Here is a 26,015-nt window from a genome sequence, read left to right as displayed (position 1 = left end):
TCTGCATAAGTCTAACTTTAACAACAGATCTCGACAAACAAACATAGACGGACAACGAAATGATCCTATGAAAGCTTATTTTTTTTAATTTATCGTTTAATTCTTGATCAACATCCGCCTCATTCCACTTCTGAACAAAGGCAATATCTTCGCCTTAGCTTGAACGATCTAGTCATGTGTGTAGATCCAGTTTAAGGAGCGTGCAAGCTGCAATCACTCGCTGTTTGCACTCCTCAGGACTAAGGCACTTTCAGAGGTCAACGTCAATCAAGAAATGTTTTCATACTCTAACAAAAACATAAAATATAAAAAAATAACGATTTCACACAAAAAATATATCGACTCTTTAGATCAAACGTACTATATGGAATCAAAAACCTTGACAACTGAGGGTCCCAAAAGGCTCCCCGACAAAACCGGCTTTTCATAATTACAGAAATGCTATAAAACCTTACAAACCTAGAATGATGTAATTTTTGTATGTTGTATGTATGGTATGTTGTAAATGCAAAAGTCTGTTTGGTTTGTTGTCACATTATTTAATTATTTATTTAAAATACTTTATGCACATTGTACAACGGCGGATTTAACGCCTTAGGCGTTCTCTGCCTGTCTACCTTAGGTCGGTGGTGAAACAGAAGTGCCTGAAAGTGAAATGCACTATCCGATCGAGGTGTAATTTTGTAATTTTTAAACCACAGTTAGGAATTTTGGAAACGGAGAGGGGCTACTTATTATCCTTCCCCTCGTGGGACAAAGGCAAAGTCGTGGGCAAAATTTTGTGATGTCATAAAAATAACTAAGTTACTAAAGTTGATCCTTAATTTTCCAGATACTTACAAGGAGATCACTCTCACGAATGGAAAGTCGTATTTAATGTACCAGAATTTTACGTACACTTTTGGACATAAATCCAAGCATGGTTTGCGATGGCGGTGCTCGAGTACTTCGGGGTGTAAAGCTTATATCATGTTGTCTAATGAAGGGGAACTGATGCGGGCTGTCGGTGTACATTTCCATAAAGCCCCCCAGTACTATGTCAATAGTCAGGGAAAGTATATTAAGATGTAAATATTCTTTGGTCATATGAACTGGGGCTCAATGCTGCTAATCTAATAATGTGCTAATTGAATCTTAATAGTTTGTTTAGAATTAGTTTTTGAAATATGAAATAAAACATTTTTGTGCAGTCAAGTTCTTTCATTTTAAAATAAAATACCTTTTTTATATGTTGTGAGGGCATTATAAAAAATAATACTTACATGTGTAGGATTTCCGTCATCTTCAAGACCCTTACAGTGACTTGTACCATCTAAAGCCATAACGATAACCAAACCATTTCCATCGGAAAATGGCCGATGTGAAAAATATGTGGCAAGTATACGGCCAGTTATGGTTTGGTTATCGTTATAGTTGAATGGTGCAACTGAATAAATGGTGATATATTTTTTCAGATCTAACGGACATCACGCTGGTATCAGGCAAAAAGTATATAATGTACAACAAGTACACTTACACGTATAGGGCTACAACGAGAGCGGGACACAAGTGGAGGTGTACCAACACGTCTGACTGTAACGCGTTCATCTATATAAATGACCAAAGACAGCTGCTCAAGGCATCCGGACACCATCCTCATAATCCGCCGACCTACTATCTGAGCAGCGATGGCAAACATATTAAAGTGAAATAAGACAAGATATACTTATACGACTACTTATCTACTAAGCCTAAACTTCGGCCAAAGAATATGCATTGCCATTCAACGTGGTAATGCAGCCAGCCTTTTAGGCACGATCCCCGCTGACAACGATGCGGATGTTTTTTTTTATATAGAAGTTTAACATTTTGCCTTTTGTTAATATGTAGATTTATAAGATACGTATGTATTGTATAAATAGGAGTTTGTATATATCTAATAGATTGATTTACTTACTTCAATAAGTGGGTTTTGAATGCTAGCTGCCGACTGCAACTGCCGACCTCCCATGCCGCGATTGCATGAAATCGGTCGATATCTTAGGCCTCTGTGGGCGACTGCTCGTGCTGCTGCCGCTTCGATCCAAAACGGTTTCATGTAAATACATACAAACCAGTAGTGCAGCTGCGATCGACTTCATGCAATCGCGGCATATGCTATAACATTCTTTTTTCATTTTAGATTTAAGAAGTAATTGAATAAGGTGATGTTACGTGCAGTTTCTAAACCATTATCAAGGTATTTGATTTTTTCACACAGAGGAAAATTCTACTCAGAAGCGCTAAATGTAATATAGTTTTGTTTGTTTGTCCTTATTTCACCAATTTTAAATATAACATGTCATGTCTATTATTCTTTAATGTTTATTAGTATACTACCTATTCAACATTTTGTAACTAACTGACTGAAATAATTAAATAAATTATTTTATTAATGTACGTGTTTTAGTGGATTCGTTACATAGCTTGGTACCCTTTTATTTTCTAGTAAGTAGACTAATTTACGTATAAATACAAGAGCTCATGAATGTGTCATTAGGTTCAGCAACGCTCGGCGCGGTCGGTACGTAGATAGGTGACCATTTGTAATGAAGAGTTCTTCTGTGTTAAGGGAGGCATGAAAAATTGGAGGGTCCCAGTTGTCATTTGAACATCTTTGGCAGTCGTTACGGGTAGTCAGAAGCCAGAAAGTGTGACAACCATTCTACGCTAGGGGTATCGGGTTGCCAGGGTAACTGGGTTGAGACCCCAACACAGCTGGGAAAATAGGTTACATATATGTATAGTATTGTCTGTGGTCAATGCACTATCGACCTCATTCGACCTGCGCGTGACGTCTGCTATTCAATCAATCGATTTTGTGTATGAATAAGGCAACAGCATACTTTGTAAATTATGTTTTTTATATCTCATCTATATGTGTATGTAATAAGGTTTTACGAAATACTTCGAGGTAATAATAAAAGTAATTTAAGAACTTAAAGTTAATCGTAACAGTGTAATATTTATCCACGACTTTCAACATTAATTACCCATACTTATGGTGTTTTGAGATAATGTCTGTTCAGTTTACCTCGTTACATTGAAATTTGAAACTACCGTAAGGCAAAAGAAATGTCAAATCACAGTTACATGACAAAGTTCGTAGTGAGTGGAGTTAGTTGCCTCGAGATTACCTACTGTTATTCGTTAGAGAATTTAACTGAAATATCTAAGACGCAGTTGCTCAAGTATATATAAACATAGTGTCCTTCTTCTTTCGTGTCGATGACATATCATATATTGAGATTACACTATGTCAGCCCCATATGCCGCCACAGCGAGAGCACGGCCGGATGTCCTTACAAACTCATATTAATATAGGTACTTATCTTCGGCTACCGACGTACAGATATGTTTTAGATTACTTAACCTCGAATGTAAGCCGAAGATTTTATATTGTTTCAGTATGGAACTTACTGACCCCTTTTAAAACCAAAGGAAAATTGTCTCGTGAAGAGAAATTAAAAAAGAAACGGGAAGCCGAAAGGTGTCGCTTAGCTAGAATAAAAAGTGATCCTATCAAATTAGCTAGCTACAAAGAGAAAGAAAGATTGAAATACTTAAGAAAATTGGCGAAAGGACAGAGAAAACTTGCCAAAGATATGAGTCCTAGGGAAAAGCGATTATATAGAAAAAAATGGAATGAATATTCATCAGCGTATAGACAAAAGAAGAAACAAACCAAATATACTTGTAAACAAGAAAACACGTCTTCGACTAGTGATGAGGAAAAATAATTAAGAGAAACCGAAACGCGAAAAAAGCTTAATAGAGTAACAGCATGCCAAGAGAGAAATCAACAGTAAAAAGTGTGCGCATTCAGAACTCATAAATCAGAAACCGTTTCAAAATTAATCAAATAAAGCTAAAAACCTTTTAAAACATCAAAAACCCAAAGTAACGAATCATAGAATTCTTAACACTTAGTCTGATATGGCGCATGCAGCGCGAAACTGCAATACTGTTTTCTCAGTTAATTAATAAACCAATTAATAAGCAACAAACATTGTCGTTTTATTGAAAAACCTTGTAAATAATTCTACCAAGTCTATAAAATGTACGCAAAAAAGTGCTGAAATGACATGACCCCAATCATTTTCAGTAACATTTGCTCGTTCTCAAAGAGGGGGGCAGCTTTTAATCTTCAAAGGTTATTCATACAGCTTGCAAAGATTTCGAAATGAGACTGCGCAATGGAGGTGTACCATGGTACAACCGGGGACGGCCAAGAAATGTACCGCAAAACTGTACACCAATATACAGTACGATGTCTTAGACTTTATTGGCGATCATAATCATAGCAAGCCGAGGTTTGTTAAAAGAAATAATGTTTTTGTTAGAGTCTATTGAAATTGTTAGATATTTTCTTTTATCGAAAATTTTGTTTTTGTTATCATTGTGTGTTTGGTTATGTAAAGTATAATCGTCGTATTCGTTACAAAGAAAAATATCTTTCCTATTTCTATTGCTGTAGCTAAATGTCGTTCTAACAATTATTTTAAAGGCTCAAATCTCATTTGTATAATTTTTTAAACATGCTTTTGTTAATCATTTGTGTATTGATACGATTAATAGACTGAATGGTGCCTTGGCGACTCTCTAGTTAAGCACAATGTTTCGTATCTTAATATTATACCAATTCTAAATTTTATACATTTATTCTATAATATAAAGAGATTATATTTTCCTCCATTTAATGGAGATGTTTCGCTATGGCCACAGCACAGACTGAACAGAATCTTAAAATAAAGTAATTATAATATTGTTAAATAATGATACATTTTGTTTATTACACGATATAAAACAATTGTAAACTATGTTTGGTTATTAACCAGCCCTTGAATCATTTGCAATCATTAAAAAATAATTAGCTACAGAAGCATACTGATGCCGAATTTCTTCAACAGGCTCATTTCTTTGGACCAAAAGGGGTGGTAGGCACCCTCTGCTTCTCCTAGCAGGATACACCTATAGCTATCAAAAACAGAACGCAGATGGAAGAATATCCTGGTACTGCTCCCGGAGACTCAAAGGCTGCAGAGCTTCTGCCATCAGCTTCGGCACTCGAGCCTTTGCCCACAAGCCGCATGACCACGCACCTCCAAAATTGCCTGATTACGTTGGAAGCACGGTCTATAATCCTTTATCTGACGCTCATGAAAATACGCACGATAACTCAAGCCATTGAACGCCATAAACTAGAGTAATTACGGAACTTCCAAATTAGTTATTTTGGAGTAGATGATGCAATCGTTTTAAACTCAGTATTTTTGTAATGTTGTTGGATAGCAATTAGCAACTCTGTTAAATAAATGAAGGAGAGGAAGAATCCTGTCGTGCGTTCAAAAGTATTATGGTAATCAAGACGCTTTTAGACTTGGTTATGACTGGTAGCAGTGGTGAAAACGATTTCGCAGTTTAAAAAGAATACAGATGGTCTTACTACAAAAAAGTTAAACGGGCGTTCGACGCGTTTTTATAATGGTTTATGTTTTAAGGAAAATTCTCAATACAATTTTTTTAAGGACGTGACGAATCTCTGTTTAACTTTTTTGAAGTAAGACAAAGAATATTTGGGAGTGCGAGTAAAAGTAATAAGATCGCAGTTTGCATCCACGCTTGCTTCCAGTCGTATAAAACTTAAGAGATGGAAATACGCCTAATGTAGTAAATGTTTAAACAAATTAGATAAAAAAAGCTTCAAAATGTATAACAAATAGAGGTGGAAAAAAAATAGTAGCTAGATTAGATGAGTAGAATACTTATGCAAGTATTATTTTGCCGAAATATTTAAAAATATAATTATATACGAAAGCGATATAAAACTTTAGAAATAGAAGTATTTTTGGTAGTGCAGAAAATGGAGCCAGATACATACGTACACATACTTAATTTAATATGTTTCTATTCATCCGGAGTGTAGGTTTTCGATAATTTGTGACCTCTAGAAACAGTGCCAGCAAAAGAACAAAAAGCAATGAATTACTCATTTTAAATATTTTTTTATCTGCCGTTATTAAGTAAATGCAGTTGAAGTGTGGCAATTGTGGAAAGAAAAACATTGATGTATTCTATGTGAAATCTCTTCATCATTATATCATATACTAGCTTCTGCCAGCGGCTTCGCCCGCGTGGTGTGTTGATAAAAAGTAGCCTATGTGTTAATCCAGGGTATCACCTATCTACATACCAAATTTCAATCAAATCGGTCCAGCCGTTTTTGCGTGATTGAATAACAAACATACATCCATACATTCTCACAAACTTTCACATTTATTAAGTAGGATTTAAGTTCTAGCTACATTCTTGATCGGAGCTTTTTAAGTACACATTTTTGTCGCTACACCTTTCTATCATCAAGATAATTCATTTTATTTAATCAATGTGAATTATGTTTTATTTAGAAAAAGGATTCGATAAAAATGTTTTACGTAAGTGGTGTTGGCGTTCCGCAGGGCAACTATATTTGGTCCTACGCTATGTTACTCATCAATTGTTAGTCCCATAAATATTAGGGATTCACTTTCTAAAAGTGTATTTTTGCTTTCTTAACACAATCCATGACACTATTTTTTAAACAAATATTTTACTGTGTAATATGTGATTTTTTTGGCTTTAATTTTGCCGTCCTATATTAAGCATGGATTTTATGGATAATGCATAAAATGGTATAGCAATTTTGCTATATAAATACTATACCGTTTTTTTACATTTACTTGACGCAATAAATATATATTTGGTGCTTTTTTATTTTACGATTTATTACTTTAATTTGTACTGATTTGTTATGCTGGGATTGCAGGACTGTAAAATCCTCATTATATTTCCTATTATAATTAGATGTCCTAATTAAACCTAGATAAGTATTATACTATTTGAAATGTTATACTAATATCATTTAATTTGTAACCTATTTATAATCATAATAAGCATTTATTGGTGTTCAGTTTAATTTGCCTTACTGTATTTGTTCCTAGTACATTCTATTTAATATGATAATTGATGGTTTGTACGTTTATTAATTTATGTTCTTTGATAAATATATCGCATTTAGCTAATGGATCTATTGACAGGGTGTTCGTTTAATTTTGTAATATTTGGATCCTTTTATTATTTTGTCTCTGGTAATCAAAGCGAGTCTGATGATTTCCCACCAAAAAAAAAGGTATCAAATTTGACAAAGGCTCCAAAAGGAACATGCGTGGGTTTTAGATTGCGAGGCTTTGACAATTGATCCCGCATCGTAAGGAGTCACTTGTCGATTCACCACCTATCACATAGTTGTTGACACTGTACTTTTGATCACAAATATTTGTTTCTAAACGACGAATCAATTTCCAGCAACACTCATCCCATCTGGTAAAGGCAAGCACCCACTACTGCTATTCAACAAACACACGTATACCTTTAAGGTGCTATCAGCTACGGGAGTACTCTGGCATTGTTCTAGAAGAACAAGGACTGGATGCAAGGCCTTCGTCAAGACGATGCCACACAGAATGGATGCTATCAAAGCTGTGTACGATGATCATTGCCATCAACCGAGAACCTCCGGGTGGGATTAGAGTAGTATAATCATCGGCACGAATCTTGAGCGCTGACCTTCACCTGCGCAGAAGTGATTAATGGGTCCTTTTTGTGTTATGAAGTGAGGCGCGGGGGCGGGATAAAGCGGTGATTGGCCCGCAGCGCATCGGAATTGGTTCTTTGCTAATAAATCAATTCTGCGCAGGTGAAGGTCAGCGCTCAAGATTTGTGCCGATAATTATACCTACAGTCTTTACTTCAATATATTTTTGTATTATACTGCAATAGCACAAGTATTTTAATATATTTTTGTTTCGTATGTGTTGTTAAACACAAGCATAAGAAAGAGTAGGTATATACCTATAGCCAAGTCCATAAAATGGATTTGAAAATTAGAATAAAAGTTTTGTTCTTATTGAGCTTAATGAGCCACAATCTTTAAATTTATTCTAAGTTACAACTGGCTGAAATTAGTAGGTGCAGCATTTTAAAATAAAAATCGTAAAAATAAATGTGGACTCAAACAGGCCCCATTCACTCTCCCTATCGTGGGGCCTTTAATGATTTCAGTCCGGTTTTAGAACATATTATAGTTATAGGCTTTATAGATATACAGGAAGAATATGTGGTTAAAATCTTATGAAAAAAAAATACAGATATTAATGATTATTAATAGGTTGTTTAGCTTTAAGTCATATCAAGACGCACAAATAAGACAATAATTGAATTGAAAAATACCTCAGATGATATTTACGTGGCAAAATACTTTGTTAAGATTTTATATGGAAAAGATTTATAAGATATTTTAAAAACGATGCACTGCCTTATATGAAATCTCAAATTGTTGATTTTGAATCAAATCTTACACAAGTAAGTACATATTGTTTGTTGTTTCTTTATAGAAACTGCAGTTTTAAGCATTCTCCGTCGTACCACAAAAACTTATAAACGTCTGTTGAACCGTTTTGCAGCCACACTTTTTTTAGACAGGTGTTCAACAGATGTTTGAGTTTAAATTGTTGCGTGATCTTATCATTTTTGTTGATGAATCAAAAAGGACTTTTTGAAATACTTTAAGTTTTCTGCACTAGACATTGAGAAAGGATATTATCAAATATCCTTCTAACTGCCATTTATAGAATATGGTGATAGTCCTGGATTCAGTTACATAGCACAGGGTTTTTTGCTCTCTACAGAAAGTTACAAAGCTAGTTTTCTACGAAGATGTCGATGTGCATAGGATAGTACAAGTTTTTAGTTCATACATATAGGGGAAGGGTTTCTACTTATATGTAGACGGTTTATTTTTTGCTGAAGTTCATCACACTGTAGTTAACTAAGATCTATGTTTTCTCTTTCGTTACTAACCTCCCCACTTAGAGACATTTAATGATTACTTAAGCCATTCCTTAGTGAAGGATTTGTATGACATTTCGTCACTAAGGAGTGACTTAAGTAATCATTAAATGTCTCTGAGTGTGGAGGTAAGGTACATTTATTTCTTGCCCAGTATTGATATTACAGTTTTTTTTTGTTATATTGAAATTGTGTTTAGCATTCATGTATATTGGAAGAGTTTAATATCATAATTTGCTGATAGTATATTTTGAAATTGAAGACAAAATAAAGTATAATAATTTTATATTGCAGTATTTTTTGTGGATTGAAGATCAAAAATATTTAAGTTTTTCCAAAAAATTCGTTACAACTATAAGTAACTAGTGAAATGATGTTTCTAATTTTGAATTTCAGATATCAAATATATACCAGGCAAGAAATACCCGGCTGTCGTTATAAAAGGGCATGTTTATAAAAGGGTTAAAACAAACAGATCTGGTAAAGTGTTCTATAGGTGTGTCCTCGTCCATAGAGGATGCAAAGCTTCATGCTTGGTCGATGACGATGAGATCGAACTGAAAGATCACCATACCCACCAGCCTCCGAAGAAGGCAAGCAACGGCGCGAGATGGATCGTAAAGAAAGAAGAAGAAACCAAAAAAGGAACAGAAACTAAATAATGTTCCGTATTTATTATACTTATAGGCCAATCAACAAATTATGTACTAGAGTATGCATTGAATATGAACCAAATAAAAAATCTGATGTATCATTCTCAAACCTGTTAATTTAAAATCGTACCAAAGTATCCTTTTTAATCGAAATAACATTTTTCTATAGCAATACTTGTTCCATGATTATATTTCAGAATTCGAACTCATGGATATTGGCAGCAAGAATCCCATCCTCAAGTATGAAAGTCATTGTTTTAAAAAGATCAGAGTTAATAAAGCTGGTACAGAAGTATGGAGATGTGTGCGGGTACACTTCGGCTGTCCAGCCAGCTGTTTTGTATTTAACAGTATTATAGTGCGAAGAAACGACCATAATCATGGGCCTCCTACATCTAGGACCTCGGCAGGACGGTGGATTATTGGGGATGACGAATAAACGATTACGAGTGAAAATTAAGTTAGTAATGTAACCTGCAATAATGAGTCGCCAAAAGAAAAGGCATTCATATCAAAAATCTAAAACACCAAATATCATTTTATATTTTCTTTTCAATAAATCGAAAAGGCACTTACGTTTTATTATTTAACGTAATCAAAATCCTTCTAAGTTAACCTTCAATGTGTTTATATACCACAAAATCTTTCACAGGCCGGCTTATCCCTTTAGGAGGCAAACATCCCGTCCTAATGTATAAAGAATACACGTACAATATGGAAAGAAAGTTCACCGGAGTCACTGTTTGGATTTGTACCAGAGAAAATAAAGGTTGCAAAGCAAGAGTATGCAGTGGAGAGGGCTGGTATGTTGATAGCATAACTAAGCACAATCATGATCCTCCACCTCACTGTGAAACTAAGAAAAGCTAAGAAGAATTGAATGGTCAATGACAGAACATGACCGCGTTGAAGGGAAATTGCCGAAATGAGATGCTACCAATAGACATTAGTGTGAATCACATACCACACACACGTTAGTGTGTTGTGTGTGTTCGAAAGAACTATAGGTTATATGGAAAGTGAATACTTCAGAATTAATTAGTTAGTACATATTTTCTTTACAAAAGCTGTTAAAAGGTCGAACATATTTTTCCGATAAAAGTTATCAGGCGACTGTGTAAGATGTATAAATGTAAAACGTAGTGATATGTAATGAACATTTGATCTCCTTTCAGACAAAATAAATAAAGGTTACAAATCTTGAAATACCTTCTCGTACTAACTTACATCTTCAAGGAAGTGATTAATAACTGAAACTCATTTTTCTACATGCCTTTCTGTTTCACAGCAATCTTCATACCTACGAAAAGCAAATACCCTCTTCTGATGTATCAAAAGTACACATACAGCAGATATTTTGAGACCAACACGCACGTTACTGTTTGGAAATGCACTAAAAAGGCTAAGGGCTGTAAAGCCACAGTTTCAAGCTCAAATGACGGTTTTCAGCTTGGAGAACACAGTCACAATCATAATCCTCCTGAATATTTGAGATCCTCGCATGGTGAATACGTTAAAATATCCAGCTAAATGAAGGGGGTTCTTCATGAAAACCAGTGTGTGAATTACTACTTAAATATTGTAAAAAGTTTCAACTATCGTAGATAGGCGGTGATCCAATGATCTATAGTGGAAAAACTTATAATATTTTCCAAATTTTGAATGTGAAAGGTTTGTTTAGCCAAGAAGGAAACCTTTTATAGGAAATCAGGCCACCTCATTCTTCAGCCGTATTTTCTATGACCCCACTTATTTTATTCGTCTTGATTTCTATTTATGCAGCAACCGTTAATTTGTTTTGGAAATAACCTGAGCAACCAACAATTATTTGTTATGATTGACATGCATGTGCCACCGCATCTTGTGTGCAGTTGAAACCTGACACTTTTCAAGGGAAGGTAGCATTTTTTACTGACTGGCAGCAACATTCAATTGCACCAAATAAGAGTCGGCCCGTAATTCCAATTTTGAAACAACAATTTGTCATGATTATATGTAACTAAATTTTTTTATGTATTATTTGAAAAAAAGTACATTTTGATTTCACTTAAATAAACCCAAATAATTTGAAAATTTACTTTTATTTATTCAAGTACCCTCAAATTAACTAGACCAAAATTTTGCTCTCAGTAATATTTTATTTTATTGCCTTTACCATAAATGAAAATAACCACTTTTGAATTCCACAGCCATCTTTATACCAACAAAAGGCAAGCACCCACTGCTTATGTACGCCAAATACACTTACAGCAAATATTTTGTGTCGAAGAACTCTGGTACAATTCTTTGGAAGTGTTCGAATAGAGGCAAAGGCTGTCGTGCGACTATCCACACCAGCAAAGAGGGGAACTCGGTACATGGACCTAGTAAGTACCCTCACGACCATCCACCTCCAAGGTATGTCCGCAGAAATGGCAAATGGATCCGGTTGAAACGATCTGGAGAGAAAACTGCCACAATACTTATTATTGAGTAAAGTTAAATTCAAAATAGTTACATTATGAGTGTATGAAATACCGGTTTATGTTGTTTCTATACGGAAGATACTAGAAAAAAAATTACTGGAGAATGGACGGATTGAAGTTTCTGGTAGTAGGTAAATAACACTGTGGATGCAATGTTGGAACCATAGTAAATATGATTTTATTTAATGGCTACATGGATTTATTGTATATCTATTTAAATTAAATATAAATTATAAGTACCAGGAGATTGTAACATGAACTCTCTTTACGATAAAGTTATGTTATATTATGTTGAACTCTTTTTTAATTTAAATCTGAATAGACCGATCTCAGGAGACATGGTACCTAACCTTACACAATGATACAAATGTCATAGATAGTAGGTATGCATTAATTTGTTGTATTCAATTTGAAGGCATTATTATATATTATTAAGATTTTTGAGGAAAATTAAATAGGATTATTGGTATATTTTACCCAGTTTACGTTACAAATGTAAATATGTAAGATATCAAAATCTCAATAGTATAATGGAAATGGAAAGGTGTCATTAGATTTTAAAGTCTAACTTTCCTTACGATTAAAATCTTGTAATCTATTTTGAAAAATATGTAGCTAACTGTAATTATGTCAAATATTTTTTTAATATAAAAACATGATAAACTTGTGTGAGATGTTGCAATAGCCGAACTAGTCGTTGATAATAAGTATTAAACTTCTTCCAAGTCCTGAAATTATTTTATTATATGTACTTATTTCTCCTGATTTATTTGATTGGCGTTGTGAATCTGTTGTGACGTTGCAAGGTATTGGACACCATGCCTTACGAGGCTATCAAAATACATCCGAATGGATCATGGACAGATTATATTAGTGTTATTATCAATTATTTCTAAACAAAAGAATTGAAATCTCTTTTCAGTTTACTACAAAACTTCGGTAAGAGGGACCAGGCACCTCATTGTCAATGGCTATTCCTTCCTTTGGCGTACTTACTGCCTCCAACATATCAAAAAGATTTGGAAATGCGCTACTAGCAGTGTTTGCACGGCTAAGGTCCATACTATAGAAGACAGAATAGTCAATTTGTATAATGATCACAATCATCCCGCAGCGGCTAAAGGCGATCTCCGCTTTTTAAAATCGTACCTGTTTTAATAGTTCTATTACCTACACCTAGTAAATGTTGTAAGTAAGATAAATATACCATTTATATTTTTAATTCTTGCGTTTTTATGTCGACTTGGATAGAAAACTGCCTCGCAAATGTGAAAAATGTTTTGTAACTTCTGCCAACTGACCAAAATAAAATTTCAAAATTTCAATTTCAACACACACCGACAACTTATTAAGACTTTGTACTCTATCTTCTGTGGAATAGTGAGTCGCTGAAGTCTAAGAATATCTCATCACGAGAAAGACAGCGCAGAAGTAGGTAATTATTTTCCCCGGCAAGGTATTCAATGAATGATAGAAAATTATTGAAGAATATTAAAGAAAATAGCAATCCCGTGGGAAGCCAGGAGCTAGTACGTTAATAATGATGCTCTTGATTTCCAGCCGTCCGTTTTTCTGTGTCCCAACGAGGCGGTGTGATATTACACTTGGGCCGATACACTTATAACAGAAAGGCATCTTCTGGTGACAAAGTTACTTGGTACTGCACTTCTTACTACAGTCACCCCCCATGCAAAGCCAAGGTCCACACTATGGGTAGACGCATCATAGCCATTTTAGGTGTTCACGTACATTAATATTTTGTACAGCAGTTATTTTATAGATTTTAGAATATATATTTTTCGTTAGTTATTAGGTAATTACCTAATTGTTTCATATTAAAATTCTTCTTATATGTTCTCTTTGCTGTTTTTATTTCACCTGCTTCGTGAAAAAATGTTAAAGATTTTATTGTTAGTGCTTGCTTATGATACGAGTGTACCTTCAGAATCTGATCACGACTATGCCCTTATGTCACTACTTACATAAGTCGCTTTTACCACATGACGCAAATAAGGGTAATGTTTTGTACATTCTTCTTCTTGTAACTTTTTAAAAACAGATGACTGGCGACGATATCAAAACATGTAGCATTATCGTAACAGATTTCTGCAGTCAATTGCCCCTTGTACGAACGCTGGTCGATAGAACTAGGTCGTTATTTGTTATTAAGTACTAATATAGATTTCTCCTATTAATACGGACCTTTGTTATCTAATTGAAGAAATGAATTTGAATTCTTGTCAAGTAACCATAACCAAACACTTCAAATTACGTCAATTTCGTGCACTTCCAGGGTTACCACAACCAGGTCGCATTTACGTGACGGGAAAGGGCGGCCAAGTACTTCTTCTCCACGGGCACAGGTTCTACAGAGAATATGGCAACGAGATGAGAAGCTACTGGCGATGTTCCAAGAGAGCCTCTCTCGGGTGCAAATGTAAAGTAAGGATCATCGACAGAAGGATTTTGATCACAAATGACCATAATCATGTCAAAGCAAGAAATGTTATATTATGAATACCGAAGTTTTCATAACGTTTAAAATGTACAGGTTACTATTTCTGATTGATGTTTCATATTTTTAGATATTACGATTTTTCTTAGTTTTTATTAAATTGGGCGGCTTATTTATCTTTCATGGTAGCAGATTCATCATTATGATAAGGTTTTTGGAATGTGGATTGAGGTACCTTGATTGTCAGACAACTTAATATTAAGTCTTCTTGTGAATATTATTACTCAGAAATTATAGTTTATTTCATAAATAAATAAGATCTATCGACCGATTTATCGTCCTCTAAAATGGATACTTGATGTTAGCATAATATCTAGGAGATTATAATTTTTATTCGAAGTTTTTGGTGTGATACTCAGAAAGACAAAACCAATATGTTATAAGTAAAGCGATCTGTAAGATTATTTTCTTTTTTATTAAAAAATATTTTTCGTATCATTCTTTCAATGTTAGCAATTGATACTGCCCGCCCAGTCCCATTATTTAGCATGCTACATCGAAGCTCTCTTAGACTTTTAGAAATGGTAAAGACTGATTAACTAGTGTTACCTTAGTGAAATGGTTTCGATGGTACTGTAACATATTACTTTTTTCAGGTTCCAACAATAAAGGATTAGAGAATCTACTTATTACTAATGTGATGACAGAATTGCAAGATAATGGATCAGATGATGACGTCATTGAAGTAGTAAGAGACGACGCACCAATAGAAATACTCTCTGATGGCGAAGAACTTGAATTAGAAAAGCTAAGACAAGCACAAAACAAAGAGTCACAAAACTTCCTTTTCACATCACTGCCTTCTGAATCTAATATTGACGAGTCTAACATTGAAATCGAAGTAAATCGCTGTGACGAAGATCAAATAATCGACCCTCTTACGACCGATGCGACTGCTAATAGTACTTGTAACTGCAATAATTTACTGCCTTTAGAAAACTCAATGACTGTTCACTCGACGACCGATAACGTGAGTGATGAGAAACCGAACCACGATGATCATGACGAAGAGAATGTTTACGTTAACGTCACGGATGATATTAATGTTAATGAACCCACACAGTCAGACGAAAACCAAGTGGAACAAAATAAAACTGCCCCCACCGTAGAAAGTAACTGTAATTCTGTTGATAACTTAAACGATGTTCCTGCAGACAATCTTAGTGAGAATGTTAATAATGATAGCAAATACACACACCGGCACAATTAGAGGAACACAAAAAAAAAAGACGTTTTTTTTTATTTCTTATGAGAATATTTACAAGTGGCTCCTTTATTTTATTTATTACCCTCTTATGACATACCCTTTTGAGACTTTTTGACATCCCTCAATAATTTAACAGAAATTGGACCCTCATAAGTGTTTGTTGACAATTAGGGCGTTTAAGTGTTTTGGATAAGAAATTTGTTTATGCAGTCAATGGTGGCCCTAGCTCACTTTGTTGTTGTTACTTGGAGAATTAACATTGTATTGCATCGAAAATGAGTGATTTGCCCGCAACTGATGTCGCCAGAGCTGTGACAATGATCGAGGAAGGTCACACATACCGTTCAGTGAGTCGAAGGTTGGGTGTGTCCGTATCTGTGATCCACCGTAATGTTAAACGGTACAGGCAGACGGGGTCTTACGTGCGGAGGCGGGGACAAGGCAGAAATCGTGCAACCAGTGCCGTAGATGACCGTTTTATAAGGGTGCAAACTTTGAGAAATCGTCGTCAAACTGCAGTTCAGACCCGAAATCTTTTAGAAGAAGTGCGTAATGTGCATATTAGTGAACGAACAGTAAGAAGACGGTTAAATGATGCCGGTTTAAAGTCATACGTGCCAGCTAAAGCGCCCAAGCTTGAGGTATGCCATCGAGTTGCAAGACTAGCGTTTGCTCGTCAACACCAAAATTGGTCTGAAGAATGGAGTCATGTTTTATTCTCTGATGAAAGCCGATTTTGTGTCAATTTCATCGACGGAAGGGAAAGGATGTGGAGGCATCGAGGAGAACGCTACCATCAAGCAAATTTTACCGAAACGGTGTCATACGGTGGAGGGTCCGTTATGGTATGGGGTGGCATTACTTTGTCCGCACGCACGGCTTTAGTCATCATCGATGGAGGTTCTCTGACTGCACATCGATACATTACAGAGATCTTAGAACCCCATGTAATGCCATTTGCCCCATTCATTGGCGAAAATTTTGTGTTTATGCACGATAATGCACGGCCCCATACTGCACGCGTGGTTACCGAATACCTTAGCGAAATCGGAATCACCCAAATGAACTGGCCAGCACGATCACCAGACATGAATCCAATAGAGCATGTCTGGGACATGATTGGGCGAAGGGTAAGAGCGAAAATTCCACCTCCCAGGAATGTTGAAGAGCTAAAGTTGGCGCTGGTCGAAGAGTGGGTCAACTTACCCCAAGAAATGATCGCGAATGTCATCATGAGTATGGGCAGACGCATTCAAGCATTAATTAGAGCCCGCGGGGGCAATACAAGGTATTAATTAAGTTTTTTTTAAAGATTTCCCCCACTAATTTAATTTTTACAATTGTTTAGAAAATTTTAAGATTCTCATTATTTGTTATTTTACTGTATTTTTACCAATTTTATTAATGTTTACTCCTAGTTTTAGTTGTGTTATACGTGTAACATGTAAACAAGCTCGAATTAAGTGAAAAAATTGCATTAAAAGCTATTATTTTAAAATAAAACTGTATTTTTTTTGTGTTCCTCTAATTGTGCCGGTGTGTGTAGTTTGTGCTAATTCTTATGTTTTAGAAAATAATGCTCTTTTTATTATCTCATAGAATAATTTTTGGCAACTAGTGCTTTCGTGAGCTTCTTTTATGTTAAGATTGAATTTAGTATTTATTAATCATTTTTATTATTGTGTGGTGATTAATTTGTAGGAATAATTAATCGATACCTTCCTGACTACATTCAGAATTATTGTTTTTAATTATTAACTTCATAGTAACGAATACTGCTCAGATGCCTTTAAAACTAATTTAAGTAGATTCACAGTATCAAAAACCTACTATAGATTTTAATAGTAAATCAAATTCTACACCAAGACAAGTATTAAGGAAACACCAACGTAAATACAATAATTTTTGACGACAATGTACCTAGAAGAAGTTATAATCCTAATTGGTTTAGCTAGAGTTAAGATATTTCTGTTTATCTGAATATATCGTACTTAATTAACGCCGTAATTTCCATTTAATTCCTTTTGAATTCTTTTAAGTTTTCTTTGCGTGATATATTTCATTTGATTACAGATTGTGAAGGGTTCTTGCTCACTAGGAGTAGAAGGGGGGCTTTAATTCTTCTGCATGAAGGTTATAAGTATCGTCAAGACTATTCCCATGGAGAGAGGACGTCTTGGAGGTGTATTCGGAGACACCATGGATGCAAAGGGTCAGCTGTCACTAGAGGAAAAGAACTGCTCAAAGCTAGTCAACACACACACGATGAAGAGGATTCTGCCGATGAAAAAAGTCGAGATTAGATGCATGAAAGGATTATTTTTGTTCATATTCTTCGTCCAAATATTGTTTAGGGTCGCTAGATTATTGTTTGAAGTACATTGTACGTATGTATATCAATTGTTTATTAGTTATGAAGATGTAAATATTATTCCTATATATTTTGTATGTTTAATAAAAAAATATTATAACACATTGCAGTTATAATTACAAAGCATTCTGCTGATACAACAACGTCTGAGCATTCTGCCGATACCAGAATTAAGCGAATCAAAGAGCTTTTCGGTCAAAATGTCAATACACGGAATTTTATTATCAAGTCGTGCATAGGATTCAATCTAACTGAAATGTTCAGGGCTGTTTCCAGGGCTTCGGCGAGCGACGTTCATGGAGCAGAACGGTCGGAACGTGCTCATGATAGGGAACAATCGATTCATGAAGCACTACATAAGCCGACGGGGTACGACCCGATGGAGGTGCTGCAGGTCCTTCAACAAATGCAGAGCAATAGCCATTACAAATGGCAGCTACATCATGAAACTTAATGATCAGCATAACCATTAATTGCCATCCTACTAAAGTGATCATCTTCATCCTATTAACCTCATCCCAATTTTATTCGGGGACGGAGCCGAATGTCCATTCAACTTCTGCCTGACGTCATCCCAAAAGTGATATTAACTTCTAAATGTCTCCCTAGCATGTCACACCATTTCAACTAGGACAATAGAACTAGCAGACCGCGTAAACTTCTAATTTGTAACCTTTTTCAAGATCTTTAGTTTATTGATTTATGTCCATTATCAGGACTATGTATTATACTCGTAAGTTATTTTTTTTTTGTTAATATCTTCTTTTTATTAATTATAATATTAATCACGTTTTATTAGAAAACGGTTAAAAGAGGAGTTTTGAAATGCATATATGATGATAGGTGTGGCTTCACCAGCACAGGAATGGGATATCTTCGGGGCAGTTAAATTAGGTATGTTCCCTACTATAAAGATGGATATTTGGTTACGAGATGGTCAGACAATCTGACAAAGGATGTGGGCAGGCGCTGGACGCTGGCCCCTTTTAGAAGGTTCTTTTTGAATTCTATTTTAATGTGATGGTGATGATGAAGAGGTCTTTTGATAGAACACTATTCGGTGGTGAGACATCACATACACTCGGTGACAAATTGTGGTCAGCGAATTCTCTAATGTTGTTTAGACAATTAGAAACATGTATCATATTAAAGAAATGTAGTAGGTGAAACATTTCGAGGTATACTATTAGGTACTTAATGTTTGTGTTTTTAAACGTTGATACGTAATATACCCAGTAATAGAGAATATTATAAAGTTTTATTTCATTAGCAAAATATGTTTCTGTGAAATTTAAAAGTCTGTTGGGTATCCAGATTTTAATAAATATTTAGGCACTTTACGCTGACTAACCCTGTTTTTTTTTATTGAATGTTTTTAAGTCTATGAAGGTTATTTTTTTTACTAATTTACACTACGATATTGCGTTGCAAAGCTGCGCAATATTTCTATATAAATTATATTTTGGTTATTGTTTATTTGAAAACAGCTAATCCTTTTAGGATTAACTATTTATAAACTAATATTAAGTATTTTCACTGATAAATCATTTTATAAATAGATCTGGTAGAAGATATTTACAGTAAATTACCTGTACAATTTTAAATAGATATTAAATACTTATTAACTGAGATTGTATTATTTAAGAAAAGAAACATAAAATATTTCTTGAGGTAGTTTTGAGTTATTCTAGGTAATTTAAATTGAAATGTTAAGGCCGGACTGCACTCAAAATAATTATGTTGTGCAATCTACACGTAACTTTTAGTCAGTTTTTAAAATATAATATAAAACATAAATCGAAATACTCATAACGTGAAAACCTAAGGTGACTAAACCTATAAAACTTAACAAAGCCTAGGTTATTACTGTTATTAGAGTTAGGAACTCATTCGATGTCGTTTGCTGCAAGTCATCAAAGCCTACCTTTTTCCTTTAAAAGGGGTCTTATATTATTCTACGGAAACGATACCTGTTTATAAATTGATGTTAGAAATAAGTTGTAAATACGAGTAACAAGCTGCTTTGTAGAATTAAACACGTAATTAAATTATGGCGAAGTCATTAAGATTGTAAATAATACTATGTAGAATGTTTTGTACGTAAATGTTAGTCATTTTGTTCTGCCTTCAATAAATGGTATTATATTCCATGCTTTTAAATTTATTTTGTTTATTTGTTAGCTTAAGGTGCAGACGTCCCATCGTGGGGACGAATACACAGGTTTTTAGACGGATCTGGTGGGGAGCTCCGTACTTTAATAGTAGATACTCGTACTAAGATAGGAACCTACACGTCCGAATCAACTCACCTGTTTCGTCTACTCTACCAGGCAGTTCCGTACATATTTGAATGACTTCTTACCGGTGCGGTTAGTTAATCACATGATCGCCTAGCAAGCTAAGGACGTGAAACATACAAACAGATAAATCCATAAAAATATTTGAATACTTGATGTAAATATAAGCCATCCGGTCATATATCCATAAGCCATACTGGAAGCCGACCCCAATATAGTTGGGAAAAAGGCTCGGAGGATGGTGATGTAAATATAAACACAATTGAAACTTTTGACTGGTTTTTATTTTAGCCTTTGAAATAACGGTGTCCGAGGATGGTAGACCAATGCTGTTGGTTGACGATCATCGCTACTACCGTCATTTGACCAACAGAGCCGGTATGGTGAGGTGGAGATGCCATAGAAACAGGTTCGACTGCAAAGCTGTTCTTTGGACGTATTCGGGTAATATTATTAGTAGAACTTGGAAGGGCCAACACCATAGACATAACCATTGAAGATAAAATAATGGAAGAAAAAATATGATTAATAACTTGGTATGTACAATGTGATAGTTTTTGTAATTACCTAAATAAATCAAATAATGAAATTAAACTACTTCTTTTAAAATGTGTTTTCTCATTTTTAAATTCTCAATTTAGGTGTATGGTAATGCTAAACGCAACATAGTGATACACACACAACGTAGTAGTAAGGTAGGTATAAATAAAAATTGTAAAGAATTTAGTAAATTTGGGCACTTATGCTGTACTAATAGTTACATAAATAGTAATACATTATTTTTTATCAATAATGTTGTCAATTTTTGCCATCAGCTCACATTATAAGGCGCAGTGGATATCCATCGCTATTCTACCAAGGCTTCTACTACAGACCACACAACGCTTACCGCCAAAAAAAGGTGCAGCTCTGGTACTGCAGGTTTCGAAACGGTAGAAACTGCAGGGCCGTGATAAGAACCGTAGATGGAGTGATATTCCAAACTGGCGAGGGCTTCTATGGTCACACATGCCAAACCTCTAAGAATTTTAAGCTAAAGAAATAATGGCTCTCGTTACAGTAAAGTTTGATGCAAGATTAGTGTTTGTTACCTAGTGCAATAGCGAAAATATTATACCAACGAATGTATTCTAGTCGATTTCAAATTGTTTGCCATACTGATGAATTGTGTTATTAATTGGGACTTGTAATTTGCAAAACGTCTGTTAAATTAGATTTTACTTTTATCGGATGTTGAACAATAACTGGATAGTCTTTTACCAAATGGCCAATGCGGCACATATTTTAGTGTGTGTATCTATAGTTATAATAGTAGTAGAATAGTGTATTGAAGAATTCTATGTGCCATATCTGATTAAATTATTTAAAATAGATTCTATTGTTTTTTAACCATATTTACCTACCGAATAAAGACAGGTATTCTAAAACTTATAAAATCATTCAAAGCCTCTCGATGCTTAAAACCAGTTTCCAATATTTATGCAGAAGAGGTTCGGAAAAAGGATGTAGGTAGATAAAGCGGTTGATCTCGACTAGGTAAGAGAAAGTAAAGATCCCTTACCATAACTGGATCCAGCTCTATAAGTTTCTGAAAAATAAGTTTTAAACGCTCAAAATAAAACGGTTTTTTTAAATTAAAAATACCTTTATTTTAAACCAATTACAAATGATTGCAGCACTAAAATATATATATATTTTTTGTTTTGAAGAAAATCTTATTTTAGACTAAAGTCCTTTATTAAACGAACACATCGAAAAGGTACAGAGGTAGAAGAAAAAACATTTCTTTTATATATTTTTTATTACAAACAGTGTCAACATTATAAAAAAATAATGCCTTATACCTAAGTGTACTGTGGCTTACGAGCTTAAATTGTATTTAATTATAAAACTAATGATATTATTTAAAGCTTATTTTAACCGCGCATCGAATGCGCAGTGCTCAAAGACACTTTCCTAAGGCACTTGCCTATTTACTTATGAATAGAGTGATTACAACAATCTCTGGAAAAATCATGAAACTAGCTAAAAATGTATCTCTAAAAAACACGATTTCCAAAATCTTTTCAAATCATACACAATATATTCGAATAAACATCAAAAATAAAAATAAAGGAATGATCATAATCTTACAATAAAATAAAACTAGGACTAAATTTGGATTTTCAAAACTTCAGATCATTTTAGAAAGCTAAGATAATCTCTAGCGCATAGCGATTATAAGCTTAGTAACTTAAAAATATACAAAAATACGTTTATTTGCGAAATACTAACAGAAGAGACGAAATACTATCGCAACGAATAAAAAAACTAACAATACAAAAAAAAATACGAACATATTGTTTAATGTCGTAAAAAATTACTTATACGCGTATTACCACTTTAGTGATTCTCCAATCATTTGTTGGGACTTATACCCACACTTTTCTGTGCATCATGGTTGTGTACCAAGAATGACCTGACGATCATAGTGTCATGTGTAGTAATGCTTGCTCTGCAGCCCAACTGTATGCGTTTGCTGCAAGTCCACCGCACCTTCTTCTTGTAGCATTCGTGTTTGATGAACTTGTGTTCGCCGACGTGCACGACAAGATGACCGCGGTTTGACAGGCCGAAACGAACTGAAAATGGAAGATGAGTTTAGTATCAATTTCGATGATGGTAAATGTATGGCATGTTTTTTACAGTTGTTATTAAAAATATATTTGGTAATATATTTTTTAAATAGTACCAAATATAAAAAGTTTTTATTCCCAATAATGCCTTCATCAATTGAGTACCGCATGTTGTGAAAAAATACAATGCAGCAACCAATTAATTTAGGCATTTTAAATCACGTCAGTTAAAAGGTAATCTTCAATAGCTTTACAAAAATCTAAAAAGGTTCTTCTACCAGATTTTAACATGTTTATTTGTTGCAGTTGGCTTGATTGGTACGGGCATCGACTCCTTTGCCTCCTATTGTCTCAGTAAGCAAGGAAAGATGGGGATTAACGTCGGTGGCTACCGGTTCAGATTCAACGGCTGCGCTAGAAATGGCAAAATTCGCTGGCGATGCTCCCGTGGACCCTGGTGCAAGGCTGCTCTACACACATACAGAGGAAGAATAGTCTATATACAAAGCACACATAATTGTGGACCCAAACCGCCTGCTTAAAAAATAAATTGTAATTTTGTAATTTATGTTAATTCGGAGAAATTTTTATGACAGGTTTAGTTTATAAAAACCTTCGAAATCAAATATTAGTTTTATTGAATGAGTTGAACTCATTTTGAAGATACCTTAAAGCTTACTCTATGTATGTTGTATCTAAGTCTAGTTTAAATTAATGTATACAGGTCGATACAATCAAAACTGTAATTCGAAAACGTATTTTTCGCAATGTATATTTCTGTAAATACGCCCATGATATTATTATTGATTGTAGTGAATCAATATAGGGAATTAAAATATTTTTTTTTATTTTAAACGCAGGAAAATATAGTACAAAATCTAGCCGGTATCTACAAACCTTTTGTAATCACAACTCAATAAGAAATCTGATGTATAAATAAGGCAATTATAATATAGGTATATAAACATAATCGTTTTGTAAGGCATTTTAAGAATTTGAAACAAATAATTGTTGATATCAAAAAGCTCAAACCGCAAAATATTGAACGTTTGAAATTGTTATTTATTTAACATTAACATTGATAGTTACCGTCCTTTGATAAAATGGTTTATGTTTTAAACAATAAGAACATAATTTGGTAATTTAGAAAGTAATAAGAAAATTTACCTCATAGTTTATTACGTAGAAATATTAAATAGATGAAAGAGTGAGAGATGTCCTAAGCAATTTAAAAGCTTGAACACTTAAAAACTGTGACTAAAAGGCACGCTAGTATTTTCACCCTGATTGTAATGTGCTCAGTAAATTTTTTAAATATAAAAAATACAGGTAAATATCATGTGGATGCAATCAATAAGTACTTAAAAATATAATGTATTGCCAAATTGTATGTGACAAAATATATTGAAGTCAAATATAGAACCTTTAAGGAAATCAGTTAATAATAAGTACACATTATAATTAAGTATGTACTGTAGAATTTTTTGATGAATGTTAGTATTTTAAAATGTTAAATAAATCATGACATTGTCTAAACTTTCCACATGTATATCTCTAAGAAAAAGTCAGATGGCCATAGGCCTACTACTCCACTAAGACGAAGCGGAGAACATTTTAAACGACCCATAGAATTTGTTCATATTGGTTAAGTATTTAAAACTCCTTCGCTCCGTTTTGGTGAAGTCTGGGCCTTAGGGTCAATTCCCACTGAAAGAGCAGCGGCCGGCAGCGGCCGTAAGAGCGCGGCGCGGTGCGGCGCGGTGCGGCGCCGCGCGGCCCGCCGCGCTCGCGCTCAATCCCTTGCAATTACGGCCGCTGCCGGCCGCTGCTCTTTCAGTGGGAATTGACCCTTATAGTTACAGGCTTTTTTGTCTATGCTGTCCTGGGCAGATTCAAATCCATGATAAAAATGATTAGTTTAAAGAGCAAGATACTCATAGGATCATAATACAGGGTTTGTTGTTTAAGCATTTTATCAAATTCACACAAAAAATGTAAATATCAGGATCCTCGTGGATTTAAAGTTATGTGTTAGGTCATATATTTTTAGGCAGCTGTTTGTAAATTAGATACTAAATTATTGTCAGAGATATGTTTGTCAAAATTTCTTGATGTATTATTAAATACTTATTTACTTAGTGTGTTTTGCTGAAAACAGGATATTGATGAAACATCAAAATTAGATTAATTGTAGAAATAATGAGTAAAACATAAATGTCCCTTCACCGCCATTAGTGTTAAAATGTCGAAATTGACTTTAAAATGTATCTTAAACTATATTGTGTTACCGTTCCCGACAATATCACTTGAATGTAGTTTTGATTTTAACTACATAGTTAAAGTGACAATAATAAAAATATATCATTATTGTAATAAATCTACGAATTTAATATTTATGTCGATACAGGCGGCTGAAGGGATGATATCAGTAAAATTATGTAATTGGCTACCTCTTATATATTAAAAGTACATATAAATGGTAATATATAACGATATGACGTCTATGCGTGGTTGTGTGAGTTTACATAACAGTAGTGAATACTTGCCAAATTCAGTAGATATTATGTACTTGGTGTAACTCGATGTTTGTATAAGAGAATAAAAACTAGTCATAACTGTTATTTGTTTTTTATTTTGCTTTTTGCCTTAGTTGGAATGTATTGTGTGATATGTATCATTACGAGTAGGGACAAAACTTTACCAGGTTCAAAAATAAAGGGCTAAAATAATAAAACATGCAACTGTACCTTATCGTTGAAGTAGTAACATTTCAGAAATACCTGAAACTCATACTAAAAAAATAAAACATTAAACCTATGGTAAAACGAGGTTAAAACTAAAATAAATTTAACAAAATAAGAAAACGAACAAAATAGGTAACAAAACAAAGAAGTTATATTCTAAAATTACAAGTCCAAAGTATTTTGCCCAAATTTATTTATAAGCTTCAAATATTTACACAAATACTATGTTTATTCAGTAGATAAC

At 34.2% G+C, this 26,015-nt stretch overlaps 1 long non-coding RNA gene across 1 annotated transcript; it reads left to right on the top strand.

Annotated features, from left to right (window-relative positions):
• Window positions 1-17,293: 17,293 nt before the first annotated feature.
• On the top strand, window positions 17,294-25,648 carry LOC124634371. Its single transcript, XR_006984853.1, has 2 exons — window positions 17,294-24,723; window positions 24,884-25,648. It is a non-coding gene; the product is annotated as an uncharacterized LOC124634371 (long non-coding RNA).
• Window positions 25,649-26,015: the final 367 nt, after the last annotated feature.

Source organism: Helicoverpa zea, chromosome 11 (genome assembly GCF_022581195.2).
Source record: "Helicoverpa zea isolate HzStark_Cry1AcR chromosome 11, ilHelZeax1.1, whole genome shotgun sequence".
Classification (NCBI taxonomy): Eukaryota; Metazoa; Arthropoda; class Insecta; order Lepidoptera; family Noctuidae; genus Helicoverpa; species Helicoverpa zea.
This window is presented reverse-complemented; position numbering and strand designations above follow the sequence as displayed.